General features: G+C 45.4%; 1 protein-coding gene across 2 annotated transcripts in view; it reads left to right on the top strand.

Annotated features, from left to right (window-relative positions):
• The window catches only part of ENOX1 (ecto-NOX disulfide-thiol exchanger 1), a 2,037,207-nt gene that overhangs the window by 789,702 nt on the left and 1,226,430 nt on the right, over positions 1–21,075 (top strand). For both annotated transcript variants that reach the window (XM_085621817.1, XM_085621818.1), the window contains exon 4: positions 13,491–13,581. The gene's annotated coding sequence lies outside the window, so the exon portion shown is untranslated. The remainder of the gene's footprint in view (positions 1–13,490; positions 13,582–21,075) is intronic.

Raw genomic sequence — 21,075 nt, 5'->3', positions numbered from 1 at the left:
GGTGCACATACAAATGTTCAAGGGAGCTAAAGTCAACCCCCTTCTAAAGTACCACCCTGTGGGCAAACAAAAGCCATGGCACGAGGACGTCTTAGTTTCTCCTCATGGGCACTGACAGGTTCATAATCATGCCCATTAGGGTCCCGTTAAACCTTTCAACAAGCTCATTGGTTCAATCGAACAATCAGGCATTTGTTAAGTGCGACTACTCACCCGTAAGGGTCTCAAGGTGCTGGGGGTGGGGGGTGCAGGTTCCAGTCCATCCAGGAGGGGGGTCAGTCGAAGAGCCAAGTTTTGAGGTTTCTTGCGAAGATGGGAAGCGATGTTGACTGTCGGAGGTGGAGCGAAAGGGCGTTTCAGGCTCTGGCCGCGAGGATTACAAGAACCGGCCTCCCGATCTGGTCTTTCTGGTGCGGGAGACCACAGCGTAGCAGAGCTGGGCTGATCGTAGGGTCCTTTGGGGTGGGTGGAAATTGAGTCGGCTGTTCAGGTATGCTGGTCCTGTGTCGTGGAGGGCCTGGTGTGCATGGGTGAGCATCTTGAAGGTGACTCTGGCCTCGATGGGGAGCCAGTGGAGTGTGCACACGTGCTGGGAGATGTGACAGTGTCTTGGCAGGTTGAGGAGCAGTCTTGCGGCAGCGTTCTGGATGTTCTGTAGCTTGCGGGTGAGTTTTTTGTTTATTCCAGCGTAGAGTGCGTTGCCATAGTTGAGTCTGTTGGTGATTAGGGCGTGAGTGACGGTCTTTCTGTGTTCGAGGGGGATCCATTTGAAGGTCTTATTTAGGAGGCAGAGGGTGTGGAAGCAGAAGGACGAGACAGAGTTGATCTGGCGGTCCATTTTGAGCTCGGAGTCCAGGATGATTCCCAGGTTGCGTGCGTGGTCCGTGGGGGTGGGCGGGTTTCCTAGGGTGGGGGGGCCACCAGGTGTCGTTCCAGGCAATGGGGTTTGGGCCCGTGTTGAGTATTTCTGTCTTGTTGGTGTTTAGTTGTAGGCAGCTGTTTTTCATCCATTTGGCGACGGCTTCCATGCCTTCTCGAAAGTTGTGTCTGGCAGTGTTGGGTTTGTTGGATAGGGAGAGGATGAGTTGGGTGTCGTCTGCGTATGACAGGATGTTGAGTCCGTAGGTTCTGACGATGGGGGCTAGTGGAGACATGTAGACGTTGAAGAGTGTGGGGCTGAGGGAGGACCCCTGAGGGACTCCGCAGGTGGTTGGTGTAGGGTCCGAGAGGAAAGGGGGGAGTCTGACCCACTGCGTTCTGCCGGCGAGGAAGGAGTGGATCCATTCGAGGGCCTTGTCCTGGATCCCTGCATTGAGGAGTCTGCGTATTAGGGTGCGGTGAGAGACTGTGTCGAACGTCGTTGAGAGGTCGAGGAGGATGAGGGCTACTGTTTCTCCTTTGTCCAGTAGGGTGTGGATGTCTTCTGTTGCGGCGAGGAGGGCGGTTTCCTTACTGTGTTTTTTCCTGGAGCCTGATTGGGAGGAGTCGAGGATGTTGTGCTCTTCAATGAATGTAGCTAGTTGGCTGTTGATGGCTTTCTCAATGACTTTCGCTGGGAACAGGAGAAGGGAGATGGGTCTGTAGTTTTTGAGGTTGGTGGGGTCCCCCAAGGGTTTCTTCAGGAGGGGGTTGACCTCGGCGTGTTTCCAGTCATCGGGGAAAGAGGCGGTCACCAGGGAGTGGTTGATGGTGTGGTAGAGTATGGGTGCGATGGTGTCGTTGGCTCTGTTGAGGATGTGGTGGGGGCAGGGGTCCGTGGGGGTTCCGGAGTGGATTGACTTCATTGTGTTCAGTGTGTCTTCGGTGGTGAGGGCTGTCCAGTTGTCGATCGCTGGCTTCAGGGTGTCGGGGTGGTTGGCGGGGGATCAGTGTGTTGGTTGTCTACGTCGAAGTTGTCGTAGATGCTCTTGATTAGGGGTGAAAGAAGGTGCTGAGTTTGTCGCAGAGGTCTTTTGAGGGAGGGATGTCCGTCGACTCGCTGGTGGGCTGGTCGAACTCCTTGGTGATGTTGAAGAGTTCTTTGCTGTTGTGTGCGTGTGTGGAGATTCTGTCTTCAATCGCTTTTTCTCTTGTTTTTCTGATGAGTTGGTGGTGGGCGTTGATAGCGGCTCTGAAGTTGTGTGCTTCTGTGGATTTGGTGTTCCTCCAGGCCTTTTCAAGGTGGCGGCAAGTGCGTCTGGACTTTCGAAGGTTTGTGGATGGTAAGTGATGGAGAACTTGTAGCTTACCCTACACTTCTTCCACACTGCCTACATGTACCCTGACATGAAGTTGGTACCACGGTTGGATACCACCTCCTTGGGGAAGATCCACACTAGTAATGATCTCCATCAGTGCCAGGCCACTATGGGCGTAGTCACAGTCCTTAGTGGGATAGCCTCCAGGTAGTGGGTGGCATAGTTTTCCAAGACGAGGACAAACCTGTTTCCCATGTCTGTTGCCCATGGCTGCCTTGGGGACCAGGGGCCCAATGATGTCGATGCCCACTCTTTCAAAGGGGGTGGCAATGACAGGGAAAGGTTGCAGGGGGTTGTTGCACTTCCCCTCTGACTTGCCACTGGCCTGGCAGGTAGTACAGGACCTGCAGAACGCATCTGATGTCTTCCTCATTTGAGGCAAGTAGGTCCGGGTGGGTTCCGGGGCACCTCCCTCAGGGTCAGCCTCTTCCTGGACCATTGGAGTTTCAGGAGTGGGTTTCCCACGCCCCTTGCCCTTCCTCTTCATTGCAGGTACCTGGGCAATTTTTCCAGGCTCCAGGTCCTTCTGATTATCCTCTCAGGCTGCCGTAGACCATGTGGTCAGGCACACCCACTCAGGCAACCCTAACATCTCCAAGTGGGACCTGAACTCCACTTCCTTCCAGGTAGTATGCTCCAGGTCATTGTCAAGCAGACAATCCATGGGCATGGGAGAACTCACCGCTACCCTCAAGGAACCTGAGAGCACCCCCCATTCAAAAGGAACCAGAACAACTAGATAGCAACTCTTATGGTTGTCAGCTGCAACAACTTGGTGGAATACATTAGGGGCTACCTGCTCTGAGGTCACCAGTTGACATCTGGCAGTTGTCATACTGGCTTCAGTGTCTCTCAGAGCCTCCACCCTCTGCCCATTGATGGTGACACACTGCCTGTTTTATCTAGTATTACTAGACATGTGAGTTCTAAGCACCATCTCTCCGTCATCCAGGGATACTAGGGAAACCTCTACTCTGTCCCCCACACTATCTGGGATATTCTCCTCCTCAAGAGCTACACTAGTCTACCCCTGCGACTGTCCACAGGTGTGGGGCTGTTCCTGCTTTGGACACTTGGCATCCCCCTGGAAGTGCTGCTCCTGTTGGGACTCATAGCACTTAGGGGATTCCTTCCTTGAAAACCTACTAACAGGGAACCATCTCTTCTTCTTTTCAGTTGGGGGATGGGAGTCCTTACCCAAAGAACTAGTTTGGGGCCCTTTATACAACTCCTTGATTTTATGTCTATCCCCCCTCCTGCTGATGAGGACACTGCTCCCTGCGGTTAGTGAGCTTACTATCAAGTGCTGGTGCAGATCTGGAAACCAATTACTAAACAAGTGCTCTCTTGCAAGCAAATCATACAGCCATTTGTAATCATTCATCTCACCACGCTTCACCCAACCATCCAGTCGCTTGCAAAAGGAATCCACAAAATCTACTCAGGACTGTTTGTGACAGCTCTGGCTGTCCCTGAACTTGAAGCTATATTTTATGGGGTCAGCGCATACTTTCTGATAAGGCTTCCTTTATGGGGGGATACCTCATTCTTTCCTTCTTCTCAAGGGCCAGTAGGGTGTCCCTCCCCTCGCTAGGGATATGCCTCCACACAATAGCCCCCCAATCCTCCACTGGGATCTTGTGCATCTGTAGGGCAATCTCATGCCTCAGACCACTTTTCAATGTCATCTCCCACAGCAAAGTCAGGCACCAGATCTTTGGGAATATGAACCCTCCTGTCTCAAGACGGCACTGAAGAAATGCTGCCACCATCTCTGCTGGGCTTGATATCCAGCTCGTTAAGGCTCCTCTCATGAGTCAAATGCTCCAAGGCTATTCTCTCCTTAATAGGTAGTTTATTTTGCTCTGTTTCTAGGGCAGTTTCTCTTGCTCTGCCTCCATGGCCGGCTTCTTTTTTTCTATTTTGAGCTTAGCCATTTCTAGCTTGTACTCCCTCTCTTCATCAGCTTTACTGTGGATAGGTTGCGGGAGGACACACTGCTCCCTATACGTAAAGTGATTTCCAATTCTGAAAGGATGTTACCCCCTCTTCAGCAGGTCGCAGTCTTCCTTGGGTCCTGCTCTGACCCCTTCTCATCCCCCTTGTCATCAGTTGTGGTTGGGAATTGCTGAACCTCTGCCCATGCCTTAAAGCTTTCAAGAGATCTGCCTTCTTGATGCGCCTCTGTCTCCTGACAAAACTCCTTCAGCTGGGCCACTGTGTAGCTCTCCAGGTTGACCAGCTCAATCTCTATCTTTGCAGGTGGGGTCACAGACACAACATCCAAGGGAGAGGATACATTTGGAAAAAGCAAAAAGGCCAATCAGGAAAAATTTACCTGAATTGGTCTTAGATGTGGAATGGTAGCGTACACCAAGTTACTCTATGGCACTGCACAGACACAAGTTCTATCCTCACTGCTATCTAGCCTTTAATTTGCAGGCCCTGGGCACAGGTAATACACATTGCTAGGAACTTATAAATATGTGAAATATGCCAATTGTAGGATAAGCCAATGTTACCACGTTTTAGTGAAAGGGCACAAGCACTTTTAGCACAGGTTAGCAGTGATAAAGTATGCAGAATCCTGAGGGCAGCAAAAACAGGAGGTCTGAAGGCAAATAGGGGAAACCACGCCAAAGATGACAGGTCTAACATAATCTTAGGACCAAAAGGCTTCCAATCATAAGGTTCATCCCCTTGGTGAGTCAAAAAAAATTAAAAAGCTAAAGAGGACATTCAGGTAAAGAACCTCAGCTGACCAATGGTAAGTGGACATGGACTGGACTTTGCTATTGCCTTCTGCCTATCACTTTGAGAGTCTATAAATGCATCCCCTGTGGTCCTGGGGGCCTTCGAAGTGTATTACTGTGGTTGTTTGGGACCTTTCCCAAAACATTTGCTCCAGAGATTCAAGAGCACCAACCACAAAAAGTATCCTATTGGTGGTCTCCATGTCAGATTGAGTGTCAGGTTTACCCTGTGTGGAGAAGAGTTTTTTCCCAGAAAACTGACAAAGCCTCTTTTAAGATTGGAACTTAGAAATGTTTCCAAACTTCCCTGCTTCAAGGCCTTAGTGTGGCCAATCTAATTGGTATATCTAACCAGCGTTCTAATGTGGTGGGCCTCAAATTGCATCTAGGCTGTAGCCTACCGTGGCCATTGACTACCATTGCCTTTGCACACTTTGACAATTTTGACTTAAATCTATGAAAATTAATCTCTTTGGTTCCCTTTTTGGATTTTTGTTTTTTTGGTGTCATTTTGCTAATTAACATTTTTTCTATTTTTATTTCTGGCGTTAACCCACACCTTTGGATTTTACTAAAATATGCATATTATACTTGCGCATAGGGGCTTTCAGCCACCTCTCTTCATCCACTGGTATGTTGTTGTGTCACTCACATTTTGCTTCTGCCCATTACAGCATATAGCTTGGGGCAGTGGATCAGCCTACTTAAGTCACTGGTTTACTTCACTTTAAGTGACTGCATTTTGCTTTCTTATAAGGAGTACATCCGCTCACAAGTTAGTTCCCTTCAGTGCCAGTGTTTATGTTTTTACTTTATAATTACTTTAGAGTTGCCTTTGTGTTTAGAGCCTGATGGGATAGCAGGAGTTTCCAATGCACATTCCATCTTGATCAGATACCATCTCCTTCCAATGCTGTTGTAAATTCCTTTTGGAGTATTTTGCTTTTCTGACTGCTGCTTTTCAACAGCATACCGGGTAGTATGCATTTGTTGCTGTTCTGTATTAAATATTCTTTCTTTCTTTCTTTCTTTCTTTCTTTCTTTCTTTCTTTCTTTCTTTCTTTCTTTCCCTTCTTAATTTTAGCCCTTCATTCTTGCCTCATTTCTTTATTTCTGTCCTACTTTCTTGCATTCATTCTTGCCATCTGTCTCTTTCTTTCTTTCATTCTTTCTTTCTTTCTTTCTTGGTTGCTGCCAATGCCAGGCTGATTGACTTTGTTATGTCTGTGCTAGGCAAGACCTTTTGCTTTTACTAATATGATATGTATAACATAGTTACTTATTGGGGTTTCAGCCAGACTTCATCTATTAGTCTGTGGTTGGTGTCAGTCAGATTTTCTTCCACCCACTCCAGCATGCATTAAGGTCAATGTATTAGTCTACTTCAGCTTTTGGCTGATGTCACTTTGAATTACAGCATGCTGCCCTTGCACAAGGAACACGTCCACACACAAAGTGATAACCTTCAGTGCCGAGGAGTACTATGTGATCAAAAAAAGTTGCCTGTAGCAAATTATTTTTTTCAGCTTGATGAGGGCCCGGTATATTCCAAACAGTAAAGTTGCAAAAACCATGACAAAACAAGAACGGCCAAAATGCTGCCAGCCAATGCCACAGCTATTGGCTTTGCCAATGCTTGTTATATAGTTGGAGTGGGATTATTATTATATTATGTTTTCAATATTTTAACTCTTTTGGTACTTCTAAATGTTTTATTCATTTCTCTAAGCTAAGCCCATCTATACTGGGCCATAGCTACCAGGAGTTGAGCTCAGGTTTAAAGTAATGAATCCTTTTATGAGAACTAACAAGTTAGTGACTTTATTACTTGTGTTTTGAACAACGTCCATCCACCCCGATTAACATTTCTCTTTCTCATAGGCATCATTTTGACTGACCTACTCTGCAAAGTGTTTTGTTCTGCAAGAACTCCCAGAGCGAGAGTATGTTCTTGTAGGGCATCTAAAATGAAAGATGGATATCACTGAATAACATGGATGTTTTTCACCAAGTGATTCTGAGTGACACCAAATAGACAATATGAGTGAAGCTTTAATTGTCTTTGATGGCAGTAAGTACTCCAAGGTGCAAATCACCCCCAATATTTACATGCTATTTTCTCCATCTATAATTGTATGTCATGCAGGACCCCAAAAATCATCTGCCCCTGCTTTCAGCTGCTATGCAGGGGCAGAAGAACAATGGGGAGCCATACATAACATGGTGTCATCATCCTGTCCCAAATGTAAATAAAAAATACCTGCTCCCCTGCCCTCCACCCTTACCACTCTCTGTGCCATCCCTCCCCTCCAAAAGCTCTGTTCCCTGCTCTCCAGCGCTGGCCGGCTCTCAGCAGTCCAGACTGTGCAGCTTGAAATTCCTTTATGATGTGGCAACAGTGTTTAATAAGTTGTATTATTTACTGTTGCTACATCATAGCACTGAATTACTGGATGTGGACTACAGTTATTCACACTAATGGCTCTCTATGAGATCCATGCATTACAATATAACAATGACCAGATATGCAAAGAGTTTTATCCTTCATGTGGGAGCTATTGTGTAATTTCCATACACAGGACAGCCATGCAGGACATAGTAAATTACCAAGTGCGAATATGACCTGATGGTCCTCAGGTGGATTGAAAACCTAGTCAGGAATTTCTACCAGCAGAGCTGAGGCTCCACCATCTGAAAACCAGCAGATCCACCAACTGTGAATGGGGTAGAGATCCACATTTGGCAGAATGGTGCATTCTCCATTTCTTAGCCAATGTACCATAACGCCAATCTCTAAATGACCCCTTTAGTCTTTTCTGCATGTTGCTTTGTGTTTTCATTTTAAGTCTTCTTCATTCTAAGAGCGTGTTCATATCTTCTCTGGTGTTCTTGTGGTCCTCCTGCCTTTGTTCCGCTGGTGCAAATAACAAGATTGAGGTAGTTTTAGATTTCAATCTGGTGGTTTTGGAATTTGGGTGGTTTTGGATGGATTTAGATTGGACCACTTCAGATGGATGGACCACTTCAGATGGATTAAACAATCTAGCCAGGTGGTAGGCAAATGATCCAGACAGTTGGATTATATATAAAATGTATACATTGCAGAAAAAGGGAAAGATTTTTTTAATTCTGAACATATTGTGAAACTCAATCTGAAATGTAAAGTTACATCCCGGAGGCCAAATCTCGAGGAAGTCACATTAGAGACAGTCCTGATTCACTTTTTGGTGGACCCGAATAAGATCATCTCTTTCTGGAAAGTGCTTTTTATGTACTGATAGAGATCGGTCTTACAGAATGGGTATGAGGTTACCTCATACAGGACAAGGGGCTCTGGAATATGCAGTGGTGGCCAGTATCCTTGGGTTGTGCTCTCATCCCTAAGGTAGTGGTAAAGAATCTAGGGTTCTGGCTTGACTCTACTCTTGGATTCCAAGACCATACAAAAAAGATTGCTGGCACGTGCTTTGGACTCCTACGGGGTCTGAGGCCTATATTAGGGTTTTTTGATCCAGCTACACGTCAGCTGATAGTCCAGGCAACTATCTTGTTGCGACTTGACTATGCCAATTCTTTATTGTTGGGTGCCAATAAGGCGGAAGTCAACCACCTTCAACGAGTTCAGAACGCAGCCGCCTGAGTTCTGCTCAGACTTCCCAGAACCTGTTTTGCATCTGGCGCCCTACGTCGCCTTCATTGGCTCCCCATTTCCCAAAGGATCGAATTTAAGACCCTGTGTCTAGCTTTCAAAATTTTAAAACTTTCCACCCCTGAGATCTTATCCAATTTGCTGGCCCCATATGTGCCCACCCGCCAGTTATGCACCGCTGGGCAATCTCTGGCCACTGTTCCGCGAGTGAAACGTACTAGGGCGGGGGCAGGTCTTTTCGCTATCTAGCCGCTAAGCTATGGAACTCCCTTCCTGTGCAGATTCTTCAGTTAGACTGTCTGTCATCTTTCCGCAAAATCATTAAAACTCACTTATTTCCTACAGCCTAGTTCTCGCTTTTTTTTGGACTCTGCCTTGAGCGGCAGGAGGCCCCTTCGCTGGGGCAGCTGCGCGCTTTATAAAAGGCTTTAACATAACATAACATAACCTCAGGAGAGAAACCCCAGCACACAAAGAACCTCCTAGTTACAGACCATGGTAGCTGAATGGCCAAGACATATTCCAACCAGTAAAGCTTACAAGCCTGGAACTTGCAGAGAACTGAAACATACAGAATGAAGCTTACAGGCCTGGAGCTTGCATTCAGGACTGATCAATCTCTCAGCTAGAAGCAGCAAGCTAATGTGCTGTTTTCATAAAAAAAATGCATAAGACCTCCATTTATGATGTTGAAATAGGTTGGACTGTATTTGAAAGAGCATGATGGTGTGGGATGACTTTGAGTTTGTTTAAGGGTTGATAGTTTGTACGAGGGTTGTGAAACCATCTGAGAAGGAAAAGTCTATCCTATGTGCTCTGCATTCATCCCACGAGTGAGTACTCATTGACCAGTGTATAGCAGAGTCATGATCACTAACTAAATCTTACTGTCCTCACCCTGGATACCAAAACAAAGAGTTATTAAACTAAAAAGTCCTGCAATGGCTTGAAGACAGTGGCGCAACAAAAGTTTACGGGGCCCCCTGTAATATGCACGGAGGGGCCCCCGCTCCGGATCTAATCCGGAGCGCTCAGGCCTGAGTAATGTGCTGAGGGGGCACCCTGCAGCTCAGGGGCTCCCCGCACCGCGGGTGATGCGGGGGCCTGCTTTACGCCCCTGCTTGAAGATAACGTGGTAAGACTATAGAAAAGGAAAACAATGCAAGCTTTCACTCAATCAACTCAGCAAGCTCTGACTCCTTCTTTGCTCAAAACACATTGCAAAAAATTAGTGGGTCATTCCATATTTGGTGGATGCCCTGACTATCAATGTCTTAAGTGACATAGTATAACAGGTGTATTTTTAAAGCACATGTACACTGTGAAGTGTAACTTGGCACAGAATTGCATGTTTTTGTTACCCATCGCAAAGATACTTATTTTATCAATCTCTGAAGAGCAAAAGGCTAAGTGGACTTACCAGGATGTGAACCTGTGACCATGAGGTCAAACATAGATACCTGTAGTTGATGCACATGGCCACTGAACCCCCAGACTTGGACATCACATGTGGCGAATGCACTGGATGAAGAGAATGCCAAGTGTGTGCAATTATGACCACAATCAGGGCCGGACTGGCCGTAGCGGGCACCAGGCATTTCCCCGGTGGGCCGCTAGGGTGGGGGCCATTTTTGATACCGGGGGTCGGAAATATCGGCCCCCTGTAACAAAATCGGCCAAAACCGGCCCTCGTGAACTTGCCGGCTGCACCCCCCCCTCACTCCAGCGTGTGCCAACCAAGCAGTTTGCCAGGGCCGGTTTCCGTTCCCAGTCTGGCCCTGACCACAATAGTAATTATTTTTTGTTTTTCTGAAAGATAAACTCCAAAAAGCCTGAATTTATTTCATGAAAAAAAACTTTAATTGGTCCAGAGGAGGAGGGAGTTTTCTTGCACAGCATGGAATCTTTGTACACAACCACTGATTCATGTCATGGTGGTCGCAGACAATGAAAAACAGAGCGCTGGAAGCCCCACCCTTCATCTGGATGGCTTTGAGGCACCTAGGGCCTGATTATGAGTTTGGCGGACAGGTTACTCCATCACAAACGTGACGGATAATACCGTCCACCGTATTACGAGTTCCATTATATCCAATGGAATGTGCTGGAACTCGTAATATGGCAGATGGGATATCTGTCATGTTTGTGATGAGTAACCCGTCCATCAAACTCCTAATCAGCGCCTTAGTAGCTTTGACCTTGTTAGCAGACTTGCGGCCAGTGGGCTGTTTCCGATGCGGACGTAGCTGAGTCTTAGCTATCTGAAATGAAATGTGGAGTTTCCACCAAAACACAATATTATTTGGGGGAACTCCATGTTTAATTGGGGAAAAGTGGCACTAATATAAGGCAAGTCTTTTCTTCAAACAGACCTGAAATAAAAATGTAATTTCTTATTAGTGACGCTAGCTTAAAAAACATGACCATTCAGCACTTATCATAAGTTATAATAAATAAAGGCATATCATTTGTAACTGGAATTTAAATGTATCACATTATCATGTTGCAAGGTTTCGAAATTAGGCCAAAATGTGTGTTTCTTAGTAGTGTACAAGATAGGTATATATATATGCAAGATTTCCAGAAAAACCAATGAGTATATGAAATAATTCCTCCTGTCAATTTAGTAGATACCCAGCCCTTTAGGACCCACGTTTGGTAGTTGTATAGCTCAATAATGACTACAAGAATGTCAACCCGCTTGGCTACCACTTTATTATCAAGGGAAGGTTATATAGGAAAGTGTATATTTAGGGCCTCATTAAGATGTCGGTCGGTGAGCAATTCGACTGATTCCTTATCAGAATCATTTCCGACCGACTCGGGTTCGACAAGTCCGACCGACCGTTTACGATGTTTCTGAACACCGTTCGGTCAGACTCCCATTGACTTCAATGGGAGCCTGTGTTCTGACCGACAACACAGGCTCCCATTTAAAAAAAGTGGTGGTTGCGGAAAACCTTCCACCCTGTGGCAGGCACCCCATGGTGCATGTCACTCTGTGCATGGTTGTAAAGAGGGGTCCCATGGGTACCCTACGGGCCCCAACCGAGACCTCCGGGTCAAGGGGGACCTGCTATGTGCCCACAAAGTCAGTTTCTGACAGCCTTTCCGTGTTGTACAGACTGACTCGGAAAGGCTGTCTGAATCTGACATCGTAAATACATTGGTTGGAAAAACGGTCCGTAGAGCTGCGCGATTCGGCTCCGACTGACTCGGAGTCCCCCAATGCCGCTAGGAACCGAGTCGGAAAGACCAAATGGTTAACTTCTATCGTAATCGGTCGGTGAGAAATGTTTCCAAGTCACTCAGAAACATGGGTTCCGACACGGGTTAGGAAAACCCAAATGCTGTTCGGAGCCTTTCCGACCGACATCGTAGTGAGGCCCTAGGTGTTCTAACTCCACATCTTCTTACTTTGACTATATAGTGCTAGTCCATATTGTGGAGTTGATATTTTTGCAGGTCAGTATGTTCCTCCAGAAAATAATACAAGCAACCACAGACCAGTTTCAGTCTTGTTTGGCCCAGTCACTGAGGTTTAGCTCCCATGGCACAGCGCGCAAGGTACCTACTCCCGGGCATATCCTTACCCAGTTAGGGCATAACTTCAAGCACACAAAAGGTGATCGGTGGAATTCTTGCAAATAGTTTTAAGCACTGGCAATCACTCTGAGTAGCTTGCCAACTCATTATTTTTCACCCACTGTGCCACTCTTGACAGCAGCCTTCTTGATGGAAATCATTACTCACCCTGCTACTCATGGAAAAATAGTCCATTCCGAAAGCATGCCATGGTTGGTATGGCATATACCCTGCTGGATAATTAACTGTACGTTGCATTAGGTTTCATGTGTGTTTTTTTAAGCCACAACATACTCTTCTTTCGAGCAAAGCAACAATGGTTGACAGTCCCGACTGTTAGTGCCCCCATACTGCGAAAATGGTTGCCGCGTCCAGTTTCTGCTGCTTGTGTACAATACAATTGAGCGAACTGTTTTTGAAGCAGGACAGAGCATGAAGCAAACTGATTTCACACTATTTTTGCTGTTTAGACGGGCCTGGGTTGAAGACTGTATTCCGTGTCAAATTACACTGTGTATAATACAAATCGTCTTACTTTCTTAATGTATTATCAACAGATTAAATGTATTGTTTTTTAAATCTTTATGACAAACTTAAAATTATATTCGAGAAACACGCGTGCTGCATATGGTTTTTCTACCTGTCTGATCCAGTCAGTAATACAAAGACAAAGCCAGTAGTTCAAATGGATTTGTTCTGATTTTCCTTCCTTAGCTGCAAATGTTCTATACTATGGCTCCAAGTCTCCATTCCTGGGCATTCACTTCCAAAGTGCATTGTGCGAGTTGTAATCTTGGTTTTCTTCCAATAAACCCAGCTGACAAATAATTGTACAGATGATAATATTGTATGAACAATCCTCTTGATTTGAAATATGGCCCCTTGCTGTTAAAGTGCAAGCTGGCATCAACCATACTTGTGTAAACACGTCAGTCGTAAATACATGCATACAGATGTTGTACTGTTGCAATGGGAATCATTTGCCTAGTTAATGTCTTAACAGTGTAATATCCCATCCTTTTCTGTGCGTATTCTGGCGTATATAGGGACCATCCAAGTGCAAGCATCCTTGTATAAATGAGCTAATTGTCTTGGTCACTTTGATTGTGTGTCTTCAGTAATTTTCCTCATCAAGTGCATGCAGAGGAGAATTTGTAGATGTAAATTTACATCCTTCACGGCCTCCTCAACGGCTGAATAATAGCACCGCAAAATGCAATCCGCACACAAATTCAAAATCGCAACATAATGCATTTTTCCTTTCAGATCAGTCCGACCAAAGGCGACCACATCAATCAGTAGCAGGACCTGGAGGCAACATTCAATGTGACCACCTCGAAGGCCTTTCAAGTCTATGGTGAGTGAGTTCATATCAATGTGTAGTGGAATGGGCTAGCCTCTTTAGAGACATTAACAACGTACTGACCATTTTTCCTAAAGAAGCTGTTGGTGGATTTGAGCGAGTGAAATGGAGAGCCGGATTCAAGGAATGTATTATTGTTTTCACGGTACCCCCATCCCTTATTCACATTTTCAAGAATTCGTTCCCTCCGGCATTAACCTGAAGAGCAGCATATTTATACTTGCAACCAATCATACAGTTGGAATTCTGGCTTCTAAAATGTTTCCGTGGCCTAGAAATCCATTTCTATTGGCTGCAGCATATCTTCCTCCATTTACCAATGCTTGTTCCTCTTCTGCTTCTCTTACCAGTTTCCTGCCGCCAAAATGCTGTTAACATCCGCTTTGGTGGAACTATATTTTCATAAAGTTTTACTTTTACCATGGCAGCATATTTATATAACAATTAAGGGGCCGATTCTGAGCCCGTCATGAAGGCTTCCGAATCCGGTTCGGCAGTAGCGGATCTGATTCGGAGGCTTATTTTACGACCGAGTCGTACACCAGTCCGGGCGTCAAAGTACGATGCGATTGAACGCATAAGCGCCGACCGACCCGTATCCGGTTCCAACCTGCTCCGTACGACCCGTACGGATATACGAATTGTACATCGCAATGGAGATGTTTCACGACCGAGCGAGTACGATGCACGAGTCAGACAGCCGGATCAAGCCGCAAACTCCGACTCTCAACATGTCCGGGAAGCTGCCTTTGGGGGGCTGTACAGGGCCCCCTGCACCCGTAGCCTTACAAATCGGTCACAGGGGGAGACCCAAAGGTCCCCCCTACACATGCATGTACGATGCGGATGGCACCAATGCGTACACACTACAGGGGGCGTCCTTGTTCGCAATGTACCCATTCAGTCAATGGCAGCCAATGTACGCGTCGTACAACCAGCTCCCATTGACTTCGATGGGAGTCCGAGCAACTCGAGTCCGTCTGCATACGGCTGCATCGTACTCGCTCGGTCGGACTCCAGGGGCACGGTTCGGTCGGAAACCCTCCAGATCCGACTCGGACGGAGGGCTTTCCCAACGAGATGGCCATCGGCCCCTTATTCGAGGAGAGGATGTGGCCTAACAGCTAGAACTGTCGCCCTCAAAGCTGGGGAACTAGGTTTAAGCTCTGCAACGACGCACAGCATCCTGTGATTCTGGGCAAATCACTTAATCTGCCTGTGCCTAACAAAAATAAATGTGTCCGTCTGTAACGAAACTGGTGCTTATGTAAAGCGCTCTGATACCTAATATCTTCAGGTCAAGTTCGGGCTACATAAACTCCCCCCCCCCCCCCCCCCAAAAAAAGAAAAGAAATTATCACCCAAAGTGATTAAGTGATTTGCATAGAATCACAGGATGTTGCGAGGTGCTGCAGAGACTCGACCCGGCATTCTCAGCTGTCGAGTCAGCAACTCTGGCCTCTGCGCCACATCCACTCCACTCAGATGTTATCTGTTAGGGAGCTCTATCCTTCTCCCGGACGATGATTGATGAAAACAGCTCTTTATTCATTACATATGTGAAACCGATGCATTACCAATGGTTGTTCTACTTCTGTGCCGTGGTTGATTACAGAGTGCGTTCTTGTTGGAAGCGCAGCAGTGGAGTGGGTTGGTCACGGGTGCCTCGTCTATGCATGTTTAAGATATTTACTTTTGTGTTTTATGGCAATTTATGCAATTTTATGGTATACTAGCTTATTTGACCCTATTGTATGTGATCAAGATGTGCTTACCACATTTCTACTAATTTCTGTAGCATCGTAGCGTTCGCAGGGTCTTGGTAAAGTATGTGTACGGTTCAGAGATCTCACTGACCTGAGTCATGGTTATGCGTTTTCATTGTGTTTGGTGAGTGTAGATTTGTTCCTTGTAAGACATGTTTATTAATAGTTTGTTCTAGTTCATGAGAAGATATGATGTGTCCAAATCTGATATATATTTTCATATCAGGCAATGTAATGACCCAAGACCCAAGAGAATCACTACATATATTAGCATCTTGTTTGGTGAGAATGATTCTCGGCATTTGCTGTTCTAAATAAATGTGGCCATGATTTTAACACCCACCTTTTGCATTCTTCCTTAAGACCACTACAGCCGACTACCTCAGGTGTTGCACTGAAGCTTTATATTCGCCTCAAACCACTAATCAGTATTGTCAAAGTCATTGTGTCTGGTTTGCATTTTGAGTCTTGATAAACATTATTTTAAAACGTCTGCTGCAGTGAAAAAAGCAAATTAAAATGATTATTTCTGTATGCAATGCATCGGTGAGATAAATAAGGAATGTGTGATGAATCAGTGTACTTTGAGACAATACATGGACCCTCATGCATTGCAAACGATGCCCTCCACAGAAGGATGAATAATCCACCAAACCTCCAATGGCATGCGGTGAGTGAGAATTCTTCACTGGGCAGATCCAAGGCCAACTCTACGGATATTTTAAAAAAACTTCATAAAATTACATTTTGCAGACTGCTGCACAATCAAGCAAAACCTTAAACTGAGCCAGTATTTTTGCTCACTACATTTTATTGGTCCTATATTTTCAGGTGATCCGTCAGGTAGCATTAGCGCCTGTGTGGACCTATTACAGGGAACCACATTTGACTGCATTATAATACTTCAGAAGGGATGCCTGCTTGAGTTTGCAGCTATAGCGAGGATGTGGAAGGTTTTCTTGTGTGTCCCATATCCTGCAGGTGTCATGGCTGATGCACACTGTACTTAAGAAATCCGTGCTTATAATCATTATTGATGGATTTTAACAAACGGTTTACATTATGATTCATCTCAAGCTGCAGCCATACATATCACACTCTTACAAGTGAATCACATACACTGTACCAATTATCTGCTTTCTGGCTCAATCTAAAGCTAAGATGGGGACGCAAAAACAGACACCGAAACAGATAAGGGAACCCATCCTCATTGTAGCCATCCTTGCTCTAAACTCTTTTGATCATTTTTTGCCCAACTCAAGAGGTTAAGAAGAAGCTTGGCTGCATGCCTCCATCGTGCCAGCTAGCTTAAATCTCCCTTTAGATAAAGGACAGTGGCTGATCAGACATGACGAGCGAGAGTCGGTCTAATGGGATATGAGCAAAGTGTGACTTTGGGCTACATTGTATCAGGGGCCTTACATGTTAGCTATGTCCAACCCCTCTTCCATGTTCACTATCAAGTATCACCAATATACCAGAAGACAGAATATGATTCACTCTATTCCAGAAGAAATTATCTTAGTAGATCACCTGAAGGAGCATTACCCGACACGGCACTGCTTCTAGAAGAAGTGCCGTCAAACCAGGAAGAGAGCCAGAGAGATTGTAATAAAAGCTTGCAAGGAGATGGATCCATGAAGTAAAAAATCATGATCTCCTGCCTAATGATATCAAGCGGTGGAAGGTAAGCCAGTTTGTCTTCCAAAAACTCAGGTAGGACTGAATACATCAAGCATGAATAATATGATAACATCTCATGCAGACAAATCCCTGGTAAAGCACATGCACCAGTGCCAGCTTTTTTCAGTGTGTTTGTGACTGCGCATATGCCTGTGTGTGTTTGATGGTGCATGGGTTTGTAAGTAGGATGTGATGGGGAGTGATCTGAGGGTTTGGAGATGTGTAGTGGAGTGATGGTGGGTGTCTGAGTAATCAAGTGTTGGTATAGTAGTGAGTGATGTTTGAATTCTTTTTTGTTATTTGTTCAGGTGGTGTGAATGCTAGGGGGATGTCTGTTGGGGTGGGTGTGATGGTGTGCGTAAAGGAAGGGATGTATGGATGTAAATAATGATCTTATAATGCTCCTCAGTCGTACACCATTTTTCACATGGAATACAGGCTCCCATCTACCCCATTCAGTCCACCCCACCACTAAGCAAATTAGATGCAATTCACTAGAGCATGGTTGATGTACAATAACAGGTCACACTCCCAGTTGGTGACATGCACTACATTCAGCATAAATGGATACATTTCTGCTACACCTTGTACTGGCTGGTCATCAGAGTGACCTAAAGAATGGTAGAATCAGAAAGAAAACTACACAGACTGACCCACTGGCTATTTTAGTATGGGAATCAATGCAATGCTAGAACTTAATTAATTAGTGTTACATGAAGCCCCAAACTTCAGTGATGACTAGGACATCACTCATTGCTGAGCACAGCTCCACTAGTGGAAGACTGTATAAACCTCTATTTTTACCATGGGCTGACACACAGCATCAGCTATATTGTCCTCTCTAGCAGAGAGACAGCCACAGACTTGGAATTCAACATGGCAGTGTTTCTAAAAATGTACCTTACTGGCTTTATGATTATGAGGCTTGACAAATGGACTGCAAGATCTGGCGAGGTCGGCTCTTGCAGGATGAAAGGATGACTATCATAGAGTCAGGCCATACAAACCCTAAACTAGCAGGACCAAATATGGCAGGCATTATTGGATCAGGGCAAGTCTGAGTGCCGTACCGAGCAATCAAATGAAATTAAATAAAAACACAAAAGTCATGTGAGAAACTGGGTTATTGGTTAACTGGGGTGTGAGTCCTGGTCAAGCGGCAAATACAATCCTTGTCAGAGTAAGGCACAAGCAAACCCCAAAGATAACCTTTGCTCAACCCCCTGGTCGCTTGGCACAGGCCAGTCAGCCGTAACTTATAGACAATGTATAAAGTATTTGTGCAAGACTTCAAACAGTAAACAAGTGTAAAGACCACACAAAAAGGATCCCACACCAAGTTAAAAAAATAGAGTGAAATTTAAAAAATAAAACATGACCAAAACTACAACAATCCAGTCAGTCGAACCGGAATTATGAATTTTAAAGAATAAAGTGTAAAATAGTGCCAAAAGCAAAAATGCACCAACGTGAGTATCTGGTCATGCTGGACCCGGGTCAAAGTCAAAAGTTCAGGCAGACTGCAATGGAATGTGGGTCACTTACAGTCCTGGATTAGCCCTGCTGAAGTTTTCCCATCTCATGTTTTGTGCCAAGAACCCCGTTTACGTTGGAGAGAGCAACGAGGAACAAGGAGAGCATCGTGGGAGGCTGTGGGCGTGGCGCAAAGAGAAGGCCAGACACTGTGAACTTGTGGGCCAGAGTTTTAAATTGGCGGTCCCCGGCAAACGGTCGATGCTGCGGTGCAAAGAGACGAGCTTGTAGTGGTTCATGCTGATGTTCAGAGAGATCTGTGCTGTCTTGGTGCGAACAAGCCTATTGTCGGTCACAAAGAGCCCAAAAGCATGATTTAAGCCCGCTGAGCCACACCAAGGGTCCAGGACCTGAGGGCACCACTTGACGATCAGGAACTTGTTGCAGCTGGGTCCAGGAGCAGGCTGGGGAGCCTTTTATGTCCTTAAGGATCAGATCAGGAGGCCAGCAGACTAGCCCTTGGAGTCACTCTGGGGTCCTGGTTCCCAGATGCATTTGCAGGTTCTAGTTCTTCTTCCCCAGGCAAGAGAGCACCAGGCAGCAGAGCAGCAGGGCAGCAGAGTAACTGTCTTTGTAGCCGCACTGCTGGTCTTATTCCTGGCAGAGTATCCACAGGTACAGAAGTTTACTGAAGTGGTGGTGTATGAGGTCCAGACATTCTAGCTGCACGCCCAGATAATTACTACCTCCGATTATCTAATAGACAGACAGGTAAAAAGAGGGGTGGGGTGGCCGTCAACACCATTTCTCCATTAGAGATAGAACTAGTGGACAGCTTAATTGTCAAGCTAGACTCTTCAAACAGCACCATGGTATGTGCACTCATGTATTGGCCTCCCACAGCTATGCCAAACTTCCCCAAAACATTTGCAAATCGAATCTCTGACCATAGACTTTGCCAAAGTCCTGGTCATTAGTGATTTAAATTACTGGGCTAATGAGGAAACAGGGGGTAAGAGCGCCAAGGAATTGACCTGTGCCTCACAAAGTTTGAATCTCTCACAACTCATCCGAGCACCCACACACATTAAAGGTCACACACTCGACCAAGCATGGTCTTCTGCATCAGAATCTAGAAATACAACCTTGTCTATGGTCTGACCTCTACATAATCAGTTTCACTGTATGTGACATCTCTCTGCCAAAAACTGCGCCCCACCAAAAGGGCCCATCTAGAAACTGGCAGCACATCAATCTGGAATCGCTATGTGACACCCTAAACTGTAAGCTACCAGAAAGCAAGGACAATGTAGATAACCTGGAGAGAGAAATTGCAGATTGGCAAAGGAATGCTATTAACATTCATGCCCCCCTACAAACTCAAACTTTACGTATTAGGGGACATTAAGCACCCAAGTGGTTCACGGACGATCTAAAATCAGCAAAGCTCAAAACACGTCAGGCAGAAAGGAAATGGCGTAACACCTACTCAAATGAATCGAGAGAACAATATAAAATGAACCTATTGAACAACAATAACGCCATTTTGGAGGCAAAAAAATACTTTTCTCCAACAAAGTGTTAAACTCGGGAAATAAATCTAAAGATATTTTTAACACAGTACAGGAGCTATCGAACCCCGATCATGTAACCTCGCCTATCCCTGCCACACAGAAACTATGCAATGGTCTAAACAATTTTTTATTACAAAAAATTAAAAAAATTCAGGAAACCATAGATACCAAACACATGGAGTTGGAAAATCGGCCAGAAAATTCCAACATCGACACCAGGACCACCCTTCCATGTCTAAGCAAAGTACAGTTTTTAGAATATCTAAACAAATTAAAATCAGGCTCCCCCAACGATGCCTGTCCCCTTGAAATCCAAAAATCTATTTTCACAGCATTCCAGTGACCATTCTCTCGCTTCTGAATCTTTCATTAACCCAAGGGACAGTTCCGCAAGCTTTTTAAGGTGTCGACCCTCAGAGGTTGGACAACTATAGGCCGATATCCCTCCTCCCCTTTTCAGCCAAAGTATTAGGGGCACATGTATCAAAATTCTCAGCATCTTTATAGAAGACACTAATTTCTTAGACTCACATCAAACAGGGTTCCGCGCAGCCCACTCTACCAAGTCCATTATCCTATCTGTTATGGATGACCTAAATAATAAAAATAAATAATAAAAATTATAAATAAATAAAACAAATTTCATTGCGCGCGCTGAAACGCCAAATGCGTTTCAGCGCGCGCAATTAAATTTGTTTTATTCATTTATTTATTTACATTACTCCGGTCGGCCATGAGCCAGAGTTTACTACCCCCCACCCTGCCCCTCCCCCGCCCCACCTCACCGTCCCGTGGTACTCCCTCCACGGACCGCTACTGCTATATTGTACACAGCAGTTCTTGCGGACAGCTAAAACTGTAGGGTCAGATCTAAAAATTATTCTGGATTAATGCATTACAGTTGCCTGGGAGACACACATATACTTGTATTAGGTTACCAAACCAGCAAGTGGCAGTAAGATGAACTTTCCCTCTAAATGTAGCATTTTCAG

Source organism: Triturus cristatus, chromosome 8 (assembly GCF_964204655.1).
Source record: "Triturus cristatus chromosome 8, aTriCri1.1, whole genome shotgun sequence".
NCBI lineage: Eukaryota > Metazoa > Chordata > Amphibia > Caudata > Salamandridae > Triturus > Triturus cristatus.
The sequence above is the reverse complement of the archived record's forward strand: the minus strand, read 5'-3'. Positions and strand labels throughout refer to the sequence as shown.